This window comes from Dendropsophus ebraccatus, chromosome 13 (genome assembly GCF_027789765.1).
Source record: "Dendropsophus ebraccatus isolate aDenEbr1 chromosome 13, aDenEbr1.pat, whole genome shotgun sequence".
NCBI classification, from domain to species: domain Eukaryota; kingdom Metazoa; phylum Chordata; class Amphibia; order Anura; family Hylidae; genus Dendropsophus; species Dendropsophus ebraccatus.
The window spans coordinates 13,715,578-13,739,201 of NC_091466.1; positions in this window are offsets into that span (position 1 = coordinate 13,715,578).

Below are 23,624 nucleotides of genomic sequence, written 5' to 3' on the forward strand. Positions count from 1 at the left end.
AGTCAGGATTTAGGAGGAAATAGAGGAAGGTGCATGTGCAGTCAGTGTGCCCCCTCCATATCCAGTCAGGTGCCCTCTAGGTATGCAAAATGTCTCTCTTCAGAAGGAAAAACTCTCTCTGCTATCACCTATGCTTAGTTCGCTTTTAAAACCTGTCATTTGAAGACATTTTTAAGCTGGGTTCACACTACGTATATATCAGGCAGTATTTGGTCCTCATGTCAGGTCCTCATTGCAACCAAAACCAGGAGTGGATTGAAAACACAGAAAGGATCTGGTCACACAATGGTGAAATTGAGTGGATGGCCACCATATAATGGTAAATAACGGCCATTATTTCTATACAACAGCCGTTGTTTTAAAATAAGAGCAAATATTTGCCATTAAATGACGGCCATCCACTCAATTACAACATTGTGTGAGCAGAACCTTTCTGTGTTTTCAATCCACTCCTTGTTTTGGTTGCTATACAGCCTCAAATATACAGCCTGAAATATACGTAGTGTGAACATAGCCTTAATATGTTATGACAAGTGAAAAATGACTGATTTGTAGTGGCCATTCTTATTAGAGGTGCTACAGAGGTTCCGATTTGGTAACACCTTTATTTCCTGGATCTCCATATTATACCATCATCCTAAGGCATCCATTGCATTAAATGGCTTGCTTTTCCCGTCATTTGGGCTGGGGCGCGGGACGAGACAGGGGTGTCCCCTGTATCCCCTGCTATTTATACTTACCATAGAACCCCTGGCAGCCCTGCTCCGCAGAGATGGTGAACTCTCTGATGTCCCACACTCCCTGGGTGAGGAGCGAGTCAGCCTTTATGCTGACGATCTCTTGCTGACATTATCGGATCAGGACAGATCTTTACCGAGAGCAATGTCTATTATAAATGACGGGGTCGCTACTCCGGTCTGACCATTAATTGGTCTAAATCCGCTATCATGTATTTTAGTCCTGCTAGGGCGGATCTGACGGGATCAGCGGTTGGCCGGCCTGAAGGTGGTACGCACATTTAAATACTTGGGCATACACGTCTGTAAAACGACCTTGGAAACTATAACCCTGAATGTAGATCCACTTTTGACCCATTTTAGAGATAAATTCCGGACCTGGGGCTCGCTGCCTCTCTCCGTCACGGGACGGATTAATCTAGTAAAAATGGTTACTCTTCCTAAATGTTTATACGTTTTGCAGCATGTATTTGTTCCATTACCCCAACTTTTCTTTAAGTCTCTTAATTCTGCAATAATATCCTTTATTTGGGGTTCTTCTGGCTCTAAACTCCAGTTGGCCAAGCTCCAAAGACCAAAGGACTTAGCTGGTATGGCCCTGCCAGATATTTCATTGTATTACCTTGCAGGCCAACTTAAGTATCTAGCCCAATGGACCCAGGTGGATCCCCCCACCTCCCCCGAAGTGATGCTCCTCGATTCTTCCCCAACCCCCTCACTATGGTCACCCCTCACGGCTGACGTCCTTCCAAGAGCATATTATCTTCCCGCATACAAGACAGCTCGTAAGGTCTGGTCCCTTGCAAGGATGACCCTTAACTATGTGGACATCCCGGCTGAGTCCAGACTCTGGCAAAACCCATTATATACACATTTATATGACTTGCCTGATTATAGTGATTTATTTTAATAAACCGAGTTTTAAAAAAAATTGCTGATTTGCACAGGCTGTATCTCAAAATTGAAGTGGGTCTCAGGGGTAAGACCCAATGCAATCAGTAATTTTTGACTCGTCAATACTGCCGTGGCCTGGGGCGCTACATACTGGTGTTGAACCAGCTGGTGGGCTCTGGTATTTGTGGTGACTTGTCACGGTGGGCAGGAGTGGTAATACCCACCCCCGGACACACGGGCACTGGACCTTCGGTAGGACTAGTGGGAGGTGCAGGGTGCGGAGACAGAGATAACAGAGTCCCACTTAAATTTTGGTACTTAGTGCAATAATTAGTAACAATAACAGTAGCCTGAGATGAAGTAAGGAAAAACTGTAGCAGTAGATAGGGGCCGGATAGGAGCACCACCCTGACTATCAGCCTATTACTCCAATATCTGGCTATAACTGTCTGCAGCAGGAGCCTCCCCCCTCTGCCCTGCTAAGCATTTCTTACTGTATTTCCTGACGGATTATTACAGCACTCTTGCATCTATTTCTGGAGGTTGTCTAACTCATATAGAAAGTCAGTTCGGAAAGTCATCAGGAGTGATATCTTTAATGGCTAGTTATGCAAGTTATCGCGGAGTGGTCTCACGTGACATTTGTGTTATAGAAATAATGCAGAACCTGTAGCTGCTAGAATACAAAAACTCATCTCACACTGTACACATTACTCATTTTTGTTTTCATATTTTTTATATCAGAAAAAAAACCCTCAAAATAAGGAGAATGAAAAAGAAAAAATTCAAGTAGAAACCGTGTACAGTGAAGTTGGACCTCCTAAGGTACCCTAAAATTTAGTGTGACATTATCCTGCACCCCAAGTGTCAGTGTCATTATCCTGTACCCCAAGTGTCAGTGTCATTATCCTGTACCCCAAGTGTCACTATCCTGTACCCCAATGTCACTATCCTGTACCCCAAGTGTCAGTGTCATTATCCTGTACCCCAAGTGTCACTATCCTGTACCCCAATGTCACTATCCTGTACCCCAAGTGTCACTATCCTGTACCCCAAGTGTCATCATCCTGTACCCCAAGTGTCATTATCCTGTGCCCCAAGTGTCATTATCCTGTGCCCCAAGTGTCATTATCCTGTGCCCCAAGTGTCATTATCCTGTGCCCCAAGTGTCATTATCCTGTACCCCAAGTGTCATTATCCTGTACCCCAACTGTGAAGTCTAAACTAATCACTACTTAAATATTTTAGAAGACTGTAGTTCCAATTTTTTTCATTACTTTATTATATCAACAAGACTCAAAAACTAATTTCATAACTAATTTGTGCATCTCTTTATTTTTCTCTTCAAGGGAAACCAAAGTAATGGTACAGGCGCCCGGATTGCCGGACCAAGTAACCAGAGTAACGTTACACATGTGAAGGTATGTGAGGAAATAATGTGGATCGATTGTGTACTGAGTCTCGTTCTTTTATAACACTCCATCTTCTTGCAGCTTTGCTCAGCATCTTGGTATTCTGTCAACCTGGCAGAATAAGGACTGTACTGACTGGTAAGGTTCTTATACAAGGAGCCAGACGAAGAGCCCCATTTGGCCCGATTCGGACGATTATTGTTCAGTGAAATAGAGAGAACGATCAGCCGATGATCGTGTCATCGGCTGATCGTTCATTTAGGGCCAGACCCAAAATCATTGTTCCCCCACCGCGCATCGCTACGATTGAATAGCGGTGCGCGGCGGGCGACCGACGATTTGACAAGCAGCAGCAGCAACATACATTACCTGTCCAGGCTTCTTCTCCACGCTGTCTTCCTCCCCGGGTCCCTGCGCTCTATCTTCTGAATGGCCGGTCAGCTGACGGAGCGCTCAGCCAATCACAGGCCGGGACCGCCACGGCCTGTGATTGGCTGAGTGTGGCCTGTCAGCTGACCGGCCATTCAGAAGATAGAGCGCAGGGGACCCGGGGATGAAGACGGAGCGGAGGAGAAGCCCTGGAGCCAGGTAATGTATGATGCTGCAAGGGCTGCAAGGACATCGGTAACTATGTCCTTGCAGCCCTCGCTCAACGATGATCGGGCCGTGGAATAGGCCCAGTAAACGAGCAGCGGTCTATCAGATCGCCGCTCGTTTACATCGTTAATCGGGCCCTCCTCGGCCCGTGGAATAGGGCCCTTAGTGTAGTACAAGGAACACAGTGAGAACACTGGCCATGGATGGTAAATGTAGATAATAACCCATAAGGAACCAAAACAAGATTAAAAATTGCACAACATCATAGTTGGTCCTGCTGTCACAGAGACACTTCAAAGCATTTTTCTATTGTCTTTGGACTTATTGTGGTGTAGTGGCCACTAGGGATGGTCCGAACTCGCCGAGGTTCGGGTTCGGCTGAACCCGAACGCTCGGCATCGGATTCCCGCTGTCTGCCCGCTCCGTGCAGCAGGCGGATCCAGCGGGAGGACTGCCTGGAAAACTGGGATACAGCCTATGGCTATGGCTGTATCCCAGTTTTCCAGGCGTTCCTCCCACTGCATCCGCCCGCTGCATGGAGCAGGCAGACAGCGGTAATCATTGCGGATGGTTCAGGTTCGTACGAACTCTGTTCGGAGCATCCCTAGTGGCCACTACAATGGTATGTGGTCGAAGTATAGCTCAGCCAGATGGTAAAGTGTCGTGATGCCAGTGCCAGGAAATGGAACCTATGAATTTTGAAGAATCAGGTAACCACAGCAATGTTATAGATGCCAATGTATGTACTAAGAATCAATATACAGAATCCAGCCTTCCTGGACTCAGCTTTACACCTATACAGCTCTAACTTGTTTTAGGGTCTTGTTAAACAATGAAAACCATCAACCAAAGTGTGGTACAGGGAGCATAAACAATATGTAGTCAGAAACACTTGCCATGAATAGTAAGCATAGAAGATAACTAACAATACATACAAGCTATACTGAAGTAATGTTACTGCCTAATAGGGTATTATTCTTTATCACTTAAAATGAGAAGATTACAAACATGGATGTACTACAGTCATGTGATCCAATGGGGCCATTCATTTCTTTACTTTGTTCCCACGGGAAATAACAAAATACTGTCAAGGACAGGCAGTACTCTATGTTCTTACATCACTTCCTGCTCTTCAGCTATTGGCTGATGCTGCACTGCAAAGACTTCCTGCTCCGCCCACCTTGTGCATAAAGCTGTTATACTGAAATTTTAGTTGCTTATCCCTGATTTCTAGTCTAAAACTATCAGAAAGTAACTACAATGGAGATGACTGCTCACAGTATTACTAAAACAATCAATTATTTATGCTTTTATTCATATTATTTTATGAAGAATTTACATTTTTTAAAACTTTATTTTTTACACTTGTATGAACAATCACAGGGTTGCTCATACAGATTGATGCAATACATGCACTGCATTGATCCATAAGATTGGTGCTTTGTTGTTACATCAACGGCCAAAATACGTCAACACAGAGTCGCAACTGCTGAAACCCATTTAATTTGTCTTCTTTTCTCTCCGATCCTTACAAACCCCTTGATCACCCTCCTGCAGGGTCATATTTGAAATATTCCTGCCGTAATCTTTCTCCTCAAATCTTTTTCTTTTGTTTTTTTTCTTTTTTTTTAGCAACTCTGTCCGTCCAAGGAAATCTTCCATATGACGACTTGTTTGATTTGTCTGTCCCTTGGGAATATTTCATAACCAAGGGGCAATTATATAAAGCTGTTACAATCCAACATATATTCCAACATATAGCGTAGATTCTTACAATTATCATTCACCAAACTTATAAAATCTTCTAACACCCTAGAACACCCTAGTATAGCTTCGATATGATCTTGAACAGTAGAGAAAATGATTTTTTTCTTTAGAAAACTATATTTCTCATTCCAAACCACCAGGTACAGACCTGCATAACTTGGGGCGAATTTTGCCCCCATCGCTGTACCTACAGTCTGGAGGAATAAGGAGTCATCATACAAAAAATAAATTGTGAGCAGATTTGTATCCAATCTAAAATAAAAGAGGCTTGTTCTTGTACTAAATCCTTATCAACCAATAGCTCATCCCTTAGCGGAAAGTCGTAGATGTGTATGAATGCATGTGTATAAGGAGGACACATCACAAGTACATAATAGAGAGTCCTCTGCTACCTCCATATCTCTCAGTATCACTTGAGCAGGATCCTGGGGGTAACCCCATGTCTTAGGAGGAGCTGTCAGCTCTAGATTATGCTTTATATATTTCTGTAAGTCTGTAAATGTAGAACACCTCTGTCTTGTGGTTGGTAAATCCACAGAAAGTGCCGTACATCTTAGTGTTATGAATAAGAATAGATATCGGCTGTGAATTCTGGGTAAATGATATCTGTTGAAAACCACAAGAAATTTTAGTGACATTTAACAAATGGATACGTGTGGTCATTTCTGACGTATACACCCATACAGTACTCACCACATATATGGAGACATACAGACATATTCATACAAACTGTCCCAACATACATGCATGTGCTCATACATTCACTCATATAGACGTACATATATGCATGCTCACAACTGATATGAATATGCAAGCGCTAAGGCTAGGTTCACACTGCGTTTTTAACATCCATTTAACGTATATCCATTTAATGGAAAGAAAATGGATGCAATTGTGTGCAATCTGTTTTGCATTGACTTCCATTATAAAAAAAGGATCAAAATGCATGTGCTTTTTTTTAGCGTACACAAAAACCTGGCTGACTACATTTTTGTGTTCCTTAAAAGTAACAAGTTAAAAACAGATATGTTACACAAACTATAAAAACATAGTGTGAACCTAGCCTAACAACATACATGGATATATTGATATGTGTGCTTATTACGTACATATGTGGACTTCTACATACAACATACATGGATATATTGATATGTGTGCTTATTACGTACATATGTGGACTTCTATATACAACATACATGGATATATTGATATGTGTGCTTATTACGTACATATGTGGACTTCTATATACAACATACATGGATATATTGATATATGTGCTTCTACATACAGCATACATGAATACATTGATATGTATGTGTGCTTATTACATACATAGGTGCATTTCTACACATTTATACAGGGACATACTTGCATCTACACAACACCCATGTTTGCACTTGTATGTACATTTATTACATGCAATGATGCAATCATATACATGCTGGCCACATAATCCTACTTACAGCTCACTATATTGGATATAGTTGTATATAAGCCATTATATGGAAATGACCTGACTGCAGATGTTCCAGAGATAACATAATCCTTTTTTTTTGCTTTTTTGTAATTTTCATTTCTCTAAGAAAAAGAAAATACATTATATATGGGGATATTCTTTTTCCTGACATTTAAAATAATATTGCGGTAAGACTACAGACTACTAGGGAATGTGTATCTGTATAATTGCTGTGTTTCCCTTTATATAAAGCAGCCTAGGGTTTCGGCACATTACATTATACTCCATGCAATCCCTTTTCTGCTCTCACAAAGAAAAACATCAACTTGAGAGGTTCTGCGCCCTCATACATGTCCTGTGCTGGGTGCAAGGCCAGACTTGGACTTAAATTCAGCCCTGGCATTGGAGGGCACAGAGGCCCACTAGCTCTCTGGTTAATGTGGCTCCATTAGAATCAATGGAGCCGCATCATAGAGAGGTGGGGGTTTCCTCCCACTGTGGGCAGGACGGTCCGCCTGCAGTGTGATGTTCTTCCCTCCCCTCTGTGATATGGCTCCATTAGAATTAATGGAGCCGCGTCACAAAGGGCAGGGGGTTTTATGAAGTTGGACGTGGGCCGTGGCAGTGCTCAGTAATAGACCAGCACCATGCGCAAGAACCAGGCCGCGGGTCCTAAATAGGACCACGGCATTGGCTTCTCTGCGCCGGCACCATTCTATTCATGTGCAACACTTAAAATGATTGTACCTGATGGCACACTCGCTTTAAAATACATCTCAGTGTCTTTGCCTTTACCTATAGACTTCACTGTTTTAACACTGTTTTGTCTTCTATACAGGTATAATGAGACTGAATGTACAGCACAGGCACGATTAGTCTCTAATATGTTATATCTGACTACTTGAAAAGTCTTAAACATATATCAGCTAAACCAAGGACTCCCATCCTTATTTTTGTAACTTACACGGACCAAACTCTAATGGTCTTATCCAGAAGATTCTTAATGAAGTCTCCAAAGAACATCTGGGGGAAAAAAACTGTAAAGAAAAATCAGTGTTGATATCTACAAAGACAAAGACCAAAACCCATTATGGCAGCAGCAGCATAGGTGGGAGGGGGCAAATATGATACAGCATTAGAATGATCACAAATGATGTCTTACTCCAGAAAAAAGCTCTATAGTCCTGGCTACTAGGTGCCTCCGTCTGCTGTCCACTGCCGGATGTTAGAAGAAATCGATCTCTAATAACAGCTAGACCAAGAAGAAACACAGGAAGCGGGAGCAAGGCTTACCATGTGCTCTGTGCTGGAGAAAAGAGAGAGAAAGACTGTGTACCTGCATCAGTAACCATGCAGAATCAAGGCTTCCGTCTAATCTCAGAAAGTTGAAGCATCTAGCATATCCCTTTTTTTTTTTATTGCTACTGCTGCTATTTCTTTTCTGCTCATAGCACCTTGCAAAGCCAGTGAATGAACAACCCCTTCTTCCCTCACAAGCCATCTATAGTAGTGTATTATGTAAATCACTACCCAGCACAGTGCCAGTCTGCTTAGGGTAACAGCTTTATTGCTGTCCTGCTGTTTCTTTTATGTCTGCTCCCATAGCGCCTTGCAAAAAAAAACACAGTGCATCAGCAACCCCCCCAAACATGCCATGTATTGTAGTGTACTGTGTAAATCATCAGCCTGGTACAGTGCAAACCTGTTCACCAGCACTATATCATGGCATAGCAGAGAGGAGTATGTGATGTGTTGGGCTGTAGTATGATTGGCTAGAAGTAATAGAGAAGTAATAGAAGTAGTTACTATGTGTGTCAACAGCCCAGATCTGCTGAGAAATAGCTGTGTGAGAGCACTAAATTCAACTTTTCACCCCTCTAAAAATCTGTAAACTTCCAGGGTTTCTAGAAACGTTACTCAGAAAATAATCAGCCCGTATTAGAGTGTCAGTGAGCGCATCTTTTATGCAGCCCTAAAAATCATTGCTTATAGAAGTGATTTTAAATGGCCGCACGATCAATACAGGGATTGTTCGTCCAGCCCAGCCACTAAATTAATTGTGCCAGGTAAAGGTAATACGAACAAGGCTGATCCCTTGATGGACGGCCAAAAATGTGCTAATGTGAACAGACCTTAACCCCTTCCCGTCAGTAATACGTATATATATGTTCCTACTGCACATACCCCGTGCAGTAGGAATGTATATATACATTCCTGACTCAGGGGCTTACTGATGTGTGCGGGACCGCTGCAGTGAGAGCGATCCCGCTCACATCAGTGTGTCTGGGGCCGGAGGTAATGAGAGGCAGCTGCTATTCCGCTGCTGCGTCTCATTAACCCCTTAAACGGCGCGATCTATATCGATCACATCGTTTAAGGTGCTCAGTGACAGAACAAGCATCTGTAACAGGCGGGGGTAAGCTCCTTACCTCCGTCTTGTCGGATCGGCCATACATGCATAGCGTCTGCTCCCAGGCTGGCTTTATACATAGATCGCCGATAACACTGATCTATGCTATGGCATAGCATAGATCAGTATATGCAATCTAATGATTGCATGTTTTACAGTGAAAATAAAATGTAAAAAAAAGTGTAATAAAAAAGTTTTAAAAGTATTTTTAAAAAAAACCTTATTCCCCCCCAACCCCATAAAAGTTTAAAATACCCCCTTTGCCTATTAAAAAAATACAAATATAAAAAAAAAAAAAAACATTACATATCGTGTGGAACAAAACAAACAAAAAAACGCACCAGGATTGCTGATTTATTTATTAAATTATAAATCACAAAAAAATTAATAAAAAGCGATCAAAAATTTTTCTGTTACACAAATATGATGTTCATAAAAACTAGAGATCATGGTGCAAAAAATGACACCCCCAACCAGCCCTGTAGGTGGAAAAATAAAAGCGCTATGGCTCTTAGACGACAAGGAGGAACATTGCATTATTTTTGGCATCAAAGGGCTCTGTCTTGAAGGGGTTAAAGAACATTTCCTGTGCATATATTCTATACAGGGATCAATCTTGTAGGCTAGATATATATTGAGTGAACTATTTTATAGCATACACCATATACTGGGAAGTATGATGCTTCACCAGTGAGTTAGGCAACTGAAAAAATTACATTCCGGAAACCACAAGTGAACTAAAACTGCGAGATACTGGGCCATGGCTTCCTGAAACCAACAGTTACTAGAATAGAAAGAGTCTATGTAGCTTATTGTGTACAGACATTGTAGCTCAGCACCCACTCTATGCAGTGTGGCCTCCTAGTGGTGGTGACCAGTATTACATGTCGGGATGTGATTCCCCCTATTTCACTAATTTGTCTTAGAATTTGTTTATAGGTATTGTGGTTTCTATTGTGAAGTTCCAGCTCAGCCCAAGATTTCATTATACGTCTCCTAACCGCTTAAAAGGAACATGTCAGTAGACGGCTATTTCCATTTTTTTTAACCTATTCAGTATGTTATAGATGTAGACTGAATGTTTTCTTGGAGTTTGTATTTGCGCCTTGAAATGTATATGACTTTGTTCACGTTCTAAATGTTTGGGGAGGGGAAGGGTAGGATAGACAAAAGGAGGAATTTGGTATTTTTTTATATTTGTAGATATTAGATATATATGAAAAGCATTTTTCTATGTTATGAAAGCACAGACTTATATATGGAAGGTACCATGTGTCTCATTAACTGTATAGTGTCAGCAGTTTGGTACTTGAATTGCAGCTGGCCGATTCCCTTTACCTCTTCTGCTCCCCGGTGCTCTACATGCGCCCTCAGCACTTTGACTATTGGACACTGCATGAAAGCATGATCCAACTTGGTACCCACCCTCTCCTGTTTCAGAATGTATACTTTTCTACTTCTATATTTTGGAAGTGGAGTGCTGGGGAGCAGAAGAGATAATTCCTCTAAAGGGAATCTGTCAGAACCCAGACATGACCCAAATTGCTGACAGTGTACTGTAGGTGTCAGGCTCCTTGACAGCCTGGTATCTTTTGTGAATGCATCCAAGAAGTAGATTCTGTGCAATCTCGGCTCTTGTAAAGTAATGTAGAGTCAAAGAGGAGTTGTGGCTCAGCGTTTGGCACTCTGGCACTTCTCACCACTGCTTTTCCCTCTCTCTTTCTCATGAATATTTTCTGCTGGTCAGCCTCATACTCGCTCTCGCCATCATCACTGTTGCTCGTGTGCCATCTCGACAGTTCACATGTGCACTTCTCTTCCGGTCTACAGCACTTGGGTAAGCACGTCGACGGGAGATCATGGGCGAACTGTCGACACAGCATGCGCATCACATGTGTGCACAGCAATGACGGCGAGGGTGAGCAGGGCGCCGGCCAGCAGAAAATATTCATGAAGCAGAAGGAGGAGGAAGGAGTGGTAAGGAGTGCCAGGATGCAGCACAAACGTTGAGTCACAACTCCTCTTTGACTCTTCATTACATTATGAGAGCTGAGATTGCACAGTATCTACTTCTTGGATGCATTCACAAATTGTACCATGCTGACAAGGAGCCCAGGAGCGGATTACCTTTACCATAGGCCCTGAGCTGTTCACAAGCCTGGGCCAACCCACCCCACTGTAGCTATGGCAGGACTAGCGTTATCTTCATAGTACGGGATAGATAATATCATGATGCCCTGATTTGTGCAAAATCGCAGTAAAAAAGGAGTGACTGTTTGCAAATCATGGCAACTGTACAGAACTGTAGCCAAGATACAATACACTACTGAAAGTATTAATCTGTTTGGGTGGTCATGGGCCCCCCAGGAGCTCAGGGCCCCGGGCTACCGCCTGAAATGGACCTATTATAATGCGCTACTGAAGGAGCCTGACACCTACAGTACACTGTCAGAACCTGACAGATTCCTTTTAAATACTGGAAAATAGTGATACTGAAGGGTTTTTTTTTTTTACTCTCAATTTTTAAGATTTTATTATTTCAATAACTTATTTTTTTTCACATATTTTTCAGTCCCAGGAGGGGGCTTGGCTTTCATCACCTGTGTCTGGACCTAAAAAGTTTCCAGAGATGGCAGGACTGGAATCCATTGTTAGGCCCATGGTCGCATCATAACCCTCTGGATACCCCACTGCAATGCAGGAGGGATGGGCTGAGAGATGGAATCCTCCAAGCTCATGAGATGCTGAAGTTGCTAGTGACCACTGTATCTGAAGGGGTTAAATGGCAGGGATCAGAGTTGTCTATGATCCGATTCCTGGTCACTGTAATAGAGCATTGGCTCCTGGGTATATGTTGTTTAGCAAAGTAAAGTTATGGTGCAGGAAGGAATTTTTCTTTGTTTTTTTGTGCTAAATTACATTGTAAATGTATTTTATTTGTAACTAATAATGGGGTTTTTTTCCAGGGCAAAGGAAATGATGAGCTATTTACAGGATAGCTCATCGATCACTGATGGGCAGGATGCCAACACCCAATACCCCCAGCTGTTCAGTGTCTGCAGCTGTTCAGCTCCTGAAATGGACAGGAAGCAGCTGGCTCCATTCACTGTGTAGTGGCCAGACCTTGTTACTGCAGCTCAGCTGCTATTATGTGCCACCAGTATCACCACTACACAGTCCAATGAACCTGCTGCTTCCAGACCCATTTACTGTGTAGTGCAGGGAACTGAAAGGCTGAACATCAGGGGTGCTGGGTGATGGCATCGCAACAATCACTGACCGATGAGCTACTGTATCCTGTGGATAAGCCTTCAATTTATTTTACCAGGGAAAATGATTATACCCAATATACAGTATATTTTATGTTTTTTGTAAAATTAAAAGAAATTATTCTTTTCTGGTGGTTTATCCTAATTATTTTATTATTTTACTATAATCTATAGAAATTACATATACAGGTAGCTGACAGGGCATGTAAAAAAAGTTTTAAAAAAAGTGTTTTTATTAATAAAAATCCCCTCCCCTAATAAAAGTCTGAATCACCCCCCTTTTCCCATTTTACAAATAAAAATAAATAAACATGTTTGCTATCGCCGCGTGCGTAATCGCCTCAACTATTAATTAATCACATTCCTGATCTCGCACGGTAAACGGTGTAAGCGCAAAAAAATCCCAAAGTGCAAAATTGCACATTTTTGGTCGCATCAAATCCTGAAAAATTGTAATAAAAAGCGATCAAAAAGTCGTATATGCGCAATCAAGGTACCGATAGAAAGTAAACATTATGGCGCAAAAAATGACACCTCATACAGCTCCATAGGCCATAGTATATATAAGTTATACATGTTATATATCGTTTAATCGTAACGACTTTAGAAACATACATAACAAGTAAGTTTTCCATAGGACACACGGCGTAAAAATGAAGCCCCCCCCCCAAAGAAAAATAATTGCTTTTTTTTTTTTTCAATTTCACTGCGCATATAATTTTTTTCTGGTTTCGCTGCATATTTTAAGGAAAAATTCAGCCTGTCATTGCGAAGTACAATTAGTGACGCAAAAAATAAGGGCTCATTTGGGTCTGTAGGTGTAAAAATACAAGTGCTATGGCCTTTTAAGCACAAGGAGGAAAAAACGAAAATGCAAAAACGAAAGTTAGCCAGGTCCTTAAGGGGTTAATCCTAGTGACACTCATTCCTGATCAGCCCAAGTAATGCTGCGTTTACACGTAACGATTATCGTGCAAATTTGCACGATAATGGTCGAATTCGAATGATAATCGTACGTGTAAACGCAGCGAACGCACGATAAATCGTACATTTTGATCTTTCAACAGGTTATCAAATCGTCGTTCATCGTACGCAAAAAATTCGCAAATCGTTCCGTGTGAACAGTCGTTCGCCGATTTAACCAATGTGTGAGATAGGCTTAAACGATCGCAGAGCGAATTTCCTTACGATATATCGTACCGTCTATACGCTGATCGTTATGAAAAACAATCGTTAATCCGACATCGCTAATCGTACGATCGGGCCAATAATCGTTTCGTGTAAACGCACCATAAGAGAGTCTCACTTCCCTCTTTGTGTGGTTTAAACCGACAATGTCAAAGCCCGTATGTGTGTGTGTGTGGGAGGGGGGGGGGTCACACAACACTAGTACCTCAGGAAGATATATGTGACACTGACAACCAATTTCTGCAGAAAATAACAAGATATATATATACCACAGTTCTGGCCGGTCAGTCTGAAATGAGTCACCAGTATTTCCTATTAAAATGACACCTTAAAAGACACAAAGTACAAATTTAGTGTTCTACAGCTTCTCTATACAGACCGTAGTGTCTTCATGGTAACAAACTACTGATCATCATGCAATCATATTGCCGTCCATTGGCTCTCACAAAGCTTTCAAATAAAAGGGAGTGACTGCAGGATCAGACTACTCAGGGTTTGTAGTCTGTTACCATGGAGATGCATGGTACATAGCAGCTGTAGGCAGAAACAGGAGGATATATTTAATCCAGACTTTTGCTACATTTCTGCAAGATGCAGAGATCGAGTGACCATTATTGGCAACACCGGACAGCTTCTCGGGCACTTCTGTTCTGTATCTGGACTTCATCTTCTCTAACAGTTCTTACTACGTCGTGTTTTGTTACTAAGGAACTGTAAAAAACAAAAATTCTGATTTTACGCAACATTCCAGGAAAATGACTCACTCTGTATGTAAATAGAGCAATGGGTCATCTGTAGTGTTAAAGTGAATGTACCATCAGTCCCTGGCTGAAGCACTGGAGGCGGGCTGACCCACCCCCAGTGGGAGGAACCCCCTATCCCTCTATGAAGGGGCTCCATTACAATCAATGGAGCCACATCATAGAGGGGCGGGGGTTTCCTCCCACTGGGGGTGGGTCGGCCCGCCTTCAGTGCTTCAGCCCGGGACTGATGGTACATTCACTTTAAGCAAACTTGCCGAAAGAAAAGCATGGGTACAGCCTATGGCCTATGACTATGTCCGTGTTTTAGGGCTACAGCCAACTTGTTCAGACACCGGGAGTCAAATGCCGATCATACGAAAAAATGTTGCCGAACTATTGGCACGTTCTTTCACCACTAGTCATTTGTCTATCACTTCCTGGAATATACATTGTAAGTAATTAAAGGGGTTCTGCAGAATTATATATATTGAAAAAAAAATTCTTTTATATTTTACTGATACATCTTTTAGTAAGGGACTGTCTGGTTTTGACAACCACCGGACAGAAATCAGGTCCCCAGTTCTGAGCTGACCATGAAGAGTCCTTACAGAGACCACTGCTGCAAATTATACTTTCCATTGGTCCATGGGGGAAGAGTTGCTCCATGTAGAGGTTTCTCCATTGGCTAATATAGGGGAAACCCAAGATACTACCAAGGGGAACAATGGAAATATTTAGCTTCCTCCCTTTATCTATATTATGTTGGAGAACCCCTATAAATTTACTGGTACAGTCATGTGACTTAAACGTTTTGCCTTTCCACTTGTAGTACCACATTATTCCCTATAGCCACAAACCTACACTGTACATATTTATGAATGTGGACACTAGTAATCCAGTCAGTACAGAGGATTGAACACACAATGTAGTCTACATATTCTTAACTTAGTACACACCAAGTATGTACTTGGTACTTCAACAATCCTAAGCTCAGGGCCCCATCTGCCATGCGGTGAGATGAGCATCTTGCCTCAGGTGGCAGAATACACAGCCCTTGGGGGGACAGCAATGGCTACTCCTGTATAGTGTGAGGCCATGAATCTATTATATGTACAGTATGCAGCTTACTACAGAAGTCTCCGCTCCTGCACGCATATTTTGTGTAGCACCACTCCAATACTGCGGAATGAAATATGCGTACAGGAGCAAGGACTCCGGTCCCACACGTAAGGGCGCAGGTGCAGCTGACGGTGTCTTTCACTGGAGTCATGGATAGTGCTGAAATTCTGAAGAGCATACACAGCTTGCAGGAACACACCTTTTCTCTTTATCTCTTCAGCATAGAGCTGTCTTCATGTGGCTGTTACTAGGGACAGAATTCAACTAACAACAGGCAGTGGACTGCAGATTGCTGGTCAGGGAGAACTCTAGTAGTTGTTTTTTGTTTTTTTTTTTTGGGGGGGGGAGTCATTTTGGGAAAAATGTCTCTCTGACATGTCAGAGTTTTTGTAACCACAGTAACACTTTATACTAGTAAACACCACAAGTCCTAACAGTGTGACACAGGAACCCGTGAGTTTCAATATACATACTGCTGTAACACCATCAGAGGGAAGAGGTTTTAAGGTGTAGCTTATTGCAGCCACTACCTCCTCACGCTTATGGTGTCACAAGACTCAAAAGTTAAATGCTGAAGCCGGTACTATTTGTGCTAACATTATATTAGTACTTATATATCTTGGGGTAATGAGAAGAGTAAGAATGATATTGTTATTATCTATTCAGTCTCCTTCCCCCAGTTCTCAGCTGCTGCTTTATGCTGAAGACAAAAAAATCTGTGGGTGAGCTCTGTCTTCCCCCTCCTCCCCCATCCCTTCTGAGACAGCTGATGTAAACAAATCCCTGGCAGGCTTCAAATGTAACACTGTAGCTTCTTCGTAATACTGGAAGGGTTAATCACAGTGATTTCATTAGCAACATTTGGCATCACGAGGTGTGAGGGTTGGGGTGGGGGTGTTGGTGCAACCAACCAGGGGCAACTCATCAGGAACAAAGATCCTGTTTTGATTTTAATTTTAACCCTCTCCCCTCCTGGGTGTACTTTACTGTGTGCACCAGTGTACTCTATACCAGCGCTTCTCAAACTTTTTCTACTGGAGCCTCACCCAACAGACCAAGGCAATGCTTGTGCCTCACCAGATTGGCCAAGAGGATGCCTGGGCCTCACTATCTGTGGTGAAAGTCCATTTAAAAGCTGGAAATAATGCTATGGCTACCTTTCACTCATCTCCCAAGCTCTCTATACTAATAAAGCAAGTACAAAATAAGTTAATAATGTTGCTAAAATGGAGATTTTTGCAAACAGAAAAAGGACTGTGCAGATCATAGTCACTTTTGTGAAAACTGGCTCCCCAGCTGGGCCTCACCAACAACTAGGGGGCGCCTCACTGGTGAGGCCCACCTCACAGTTTGAGAAGCACTGACTTATATCACCACATATATCACCATTCATATCACCACATATATATTTCCATATATCACCATACATATCCCCTTATATATGACCATACATATCACCACATTTATCACCATGCATATCACTATATATCACCATACATATCCCCACATATATCACCACATATATCATCATACATATCACATACATATCACCACATATATCACCTTACATATCACCACATATATCACTACATATATCACCATACACATGACCACATATATCACCATATATATATACCACCACATATATCACCACATATATCACTATAGAAATCACCACATATATCACCATACAAATCACCACACATATCACCACATATATCACCATAAATATCACCACATATATGACCATACATATCACAACATATATCACCATACATATCACCATATATATCACCACATATATCAGCATATATATCACTACATATATCACTATACATATCACCACATATATCCCCATACATATCACCAACTATCACTGCATATATCACCATACATATCACCACAAATATCTCCACATATATCCCCACATATATCAAAATACATATCACCACATATATCACCATAAATATCACCACATATATCACCATACATATCACAACATATATCACCATACATATCACCATATATATCACCACATATATCAGCATATATATCACTACATATATCACTATACATATCACCACATATATCCCCATACATATCACCAACTATCACCGCATATATCACCATACATATCACCACAAATATCTCCACATATATCCCCACATATATCAAAATACATATCACCACATATATCACCATATATATATACCACCACATATATCACCATACATATCACCACATATACTGTATCACCATACAAATCACCACATATATCACCATAAATATCACCATATATGGCCATACATATCACCATACATATCACAACATATATCCCCATAGATATTACCACATATATCACCATACAAATCAATATACATATCACCATAAATATCACCACATATATCACCATACACATCACCACATATATACCATATATATACCACCACATATATCATCTCATATATCACCATAGATATCACCACATATATCACCATACAAATCACCACACATATCACCACATATATCACCATAAATATCACCACATATATGACCATACATAACACAACATATATCACCATATATATCACCACATATATCAGCATATATATCACTACATATATCACTATACATATCACCACATGTATCCCCATACATATCACCAACTATCACCACATTTATCACCATATATATACACCACCACATATATCACCATACATATCACCACATATATCTTCACATATATACACACACACACATATATCACCATAGATATCACCACATATACTGTATCACCATACAAATCACATATATCACCAAAAATATGACCACATATATGACCATACATATCACAACATATATCACCGTACATATCACCACAAATATCTCTACATATATCCCAACATATATCAACATACATATCATCACATATATCACCATATATATACCACCACATATATCACCATACATATCACCACATGTATCTCCACATATATACCTACATATATCACCATAGATATCACCACATATTTCACCATACAAATGACCATACATATCACCACATATATCACTATAAATATCACCACACATATGACCATACATATCACCATTTATATCACCACATATATCAGCATATATATCACTACATATATCACTATACATGTCACCACATATATCACCATACATATAACCGCATATATCACCATATATATACCACCACATATATCCCCATACATATCACCACATGTATCTCCACATATATACCCACATATATCACCATAGATATCACCACATATTTCACCATACAAATCACCATACATATCACCACATATATCACCATAAATATCACCACACATATGACCATACATATCACCATACATATCACAACATATATCACCATATATATCACCATACATATCACCATTTATATCACCACATATATCAGCATATATATCACTACATATATCACTATACATATCACCACATATATCACCATACATATAACCGCATATATCACCATATATATACCACCACATATATCCCCATACATATCACCACATGTATCTCCACATATATACCCACATATATCACCATAGATATCACCACATATTTCACCATACAAATCACCATACATATCACCACATATATCACCATAAATATCACCACACATATGACCATACATATCACCATACATATCACAACATATATCACCATACATATCACAACATATATATCACCACCTATATCGCCATATATATCACCACTTATATCACCACATACATCACCATATATATCACAATACATATCACTACTTATGTCGCCACATATATAACCATACATTCCACCATCCATATCACTACATATATCACCATCCATATCACCACATATGTCAACAAATATATATCACCACTAGAGATGAGCGAACCGGGTTCGGGTTCGAGTCGATCCGAACCCGAACGTTCGGCATTTGATTAGTTGTGTCTTCTGAAATTGGATAAATCTGGAAAACGTGGATGCAGCCAATGACTATATCCATGTTTTCCACATAGCCTTAGGGCTTTATCCAAGTTCAGCAGCCACCGCTAATCAAATGCCGAAAGTTTGGGTTCGGATCGACTCGAGCATGCTCGAGGTTCGCTCGTCTCTAATCACCACATATCACATTATATATCACCATACATATCACTACATATATCACCATAAATATCACCACATATATCACCACATAAATCACCATACATATAATCACATATATCACTATATATATCACCACATATATCACATTATATATCACCATACATATAACCACACATCTCACCATACATATCACCACATATATCACCATACATATCACCTTATACATCACCACATATATCACCATTCATAACACCACATGTATCAGTATACATATCACCACATATATCACCTTATATATCACTATACATATCACCATAAATATCACCATATATATTACCATATATATCACCACACAAATCACCATACATATCACCACATATATCACCATATATATACCACCACATATATCACCACATATATCCCCTCATATATCACCATAGATATCACCACATATATCACCATACAAAATAACACACATATCCCCACATATATCACCATAAATATCACCACATATATCACCACATATATCACCACTTATATCACCATATATATCACAACATATATCACCATACATATCACCATACATATCACTATATATATCACCACATATATCAGCATATATATCACTTCATATATCACTATACATATCACCACATATATCCTTATACATATCACCAACTATCACCGCATATATCACCATACATATCACCACAAATATCTCCACATATATCCCCACATATATCAAAATACATATCACCACATATATCACCATATATATACCACCACATGTATCACCATACATATCACCACATATATCTCCACATATATCCACACATATATCAAAATACATATCACCACATATATCATCATAGATATCACCTCATATACTGTATCACCATACAAATCACCACATATATCAACATAAATATCACCACATATATGGCCATACATATCACCATACATATCACCATAAATATCACCACATATATGACCATACATATCACCATACATATCACAACATATATCACCATACATATCACAACATATATCACCATACATATCATAACATATATCACCATATATATCACCACTTATATCACCATATATATCACCACTTATATAACCACATACATCACCATACATATCACCACTTAGGTCGCCACTTATATCACCAAAACATTTCACCATCCATATCACCACATATATCACCATCCATATCACCACATATGTCAACATATATATCCCCACATATCACATTATATATCACCATACATATCACTACATATATCACCACATATATCACCACATAAATCAGCATACATATCGCCACATATATCACTATATATATCACCACATATATCACATTATATATCACCATACATATAACCACATATTTCACCATACATATCACCACATATATCACCATACATATCACCTTATACATGACCACATATATCACCATTCATAAAACCACATGTATCAGTATACATATCACCACATATATCACCTTATATATCACTATACATATCACCATAAAAATCACCATATATATCACCATACATATCACCATATATATCACCATACAAATCACCACATATACGGCCATACATATCACCATACATATAACCACATATATCACCATAAATATCACCACATTTATGACCATACATATCACCATACATATCACAACATATATCACCATATATATCACCATATATATCACCACTTATATCACCATATATATCACCACTTATATCAGCATATATATCACCACATATATCACTATACATATCACCGCATATATCACCATACATATCACCACAAATATCTCCACATATATACCAACATATATCACCATACATATCATCACATATATCACCCTATATATACACACCATCACATATATCACCATATATATACCACCACATATATCACCATACATATCACCACATGTATCTCCACATATATACCCACATATATCACCATAGATATCACCACGTATTTCACCATACAAATGACCATACATATCACCACATATATCAATATAAATATCACCACACATATGACCATACATATCACCATACATATCACAACATATATATAACCACCTATATCACCATATATATCACCACATACATCACCATATATATACCACCACATGTATCACCATACATATCACCACATATATCTCCACATATATCCCCACATATATTAAAATACATATCACCACATATATCACCATAGATATCACCACATATACTATATACTGTATCACCATACAAATCACCACATATATCAACATAAATATCACCACATATATGGCCATACATATCACCATACATATCACAACATATATCACCATACATATCACAACATATATCACCATACATATCATAACATATATCACCATATATATCACCACTTATATCACCATATATATCACCACTTATATAACCACATACATCACCATACATATCACCACTTAGGTCGCCACTTATATCACCAAAACATTTCACCATCCATATCACCACATATATCACCATCCATATCACCACATATGTCAACATATATATCCCCACATATCACATTATATATCACCATACATATCACTACATATATCACCACATATATCACCACATAAATCAGCATACATATCGCCACATATATCACTGTATATATCACCACATATATCACTATATATATATCACCACATATATCACATTATATATCACCATACATATAACCACATATTTCACCATACATATCACCACATATATCACCATACATATCACCTTATACATGACCACATATATCACCATTCATAACACCACATGTATCAGTATACATATCACCACATATATCACCTTATATATCACTATACATATCACCATAAAAATCACCATATATATCACCATACATATCACCACATATATCACCATAAAAATCACCACATATACGGCCATACATATCACCATACATATAACCACATATATCACCATAAATATCACATTTATGACCATACATATCACCATACATATCACAACATATATCACCATACATAACAGACCAAGGCAATGCTTGTGTCTCACCAGATTGGCCAAGAGGATGCCTGGGCCTCACTATCTGTGGTGAAAGTCCATTTAAAAGCTGGAAATAATGCTAGGGCTACCTTTCACTCATCTCCAAGCTCTCTATACTAATAAAGCAAGTACAAAATAAGTTAATAATGTTGCTAAAATGGAGATTTTTGCAAACAGAAAAAGGACTGTGCAGATCATCGTTACTTTTGTTAAAACTGACTCCCCAGCTGGGCCTCACCGACAACTAGGGGGCGCCTCACAGTTTGAGAAGCACTGCTCTATACTATACTAATATTACCAACAGTAGTAGTAGTAATACAATGTAAGCACTCGCCGTAATGTCTGTAATTATTGACCTTTACTGACACCTGCTGGTTGTAGCTGATATTTACATGTCTAATATCCATGTACAGGAGACTGAGAGTCTGCAAGAAATGATCATTCTGCTTAGGTTAGGAAAATAATGTAGCATGTGCATAAGTCTTGTCATGTGATGTTATTGTAATATTCTGTATCGGCAGACATCATGAGATCCACTTCTGTTCTTCAGCTGCAGAAAAACCTGAGCTATATCTAATATGGAAATACAAATACCTTTTTTTATATATATATATATATATATATATATATATATATATATATATATATTTATTACTAGAAAATGTACCCGGCGCTGCCCGGGTATTAAGTGTCAGTGTGTTAATTAGATTTGTTCCAAGGTCGCCCAGGAGGCCAATCAATGCCCTCGGTTTTTTTTTTTTGTTTAAGGGGAAATCGCCAGGAGCCCTATATATCCCTTTATATGCTATATACCC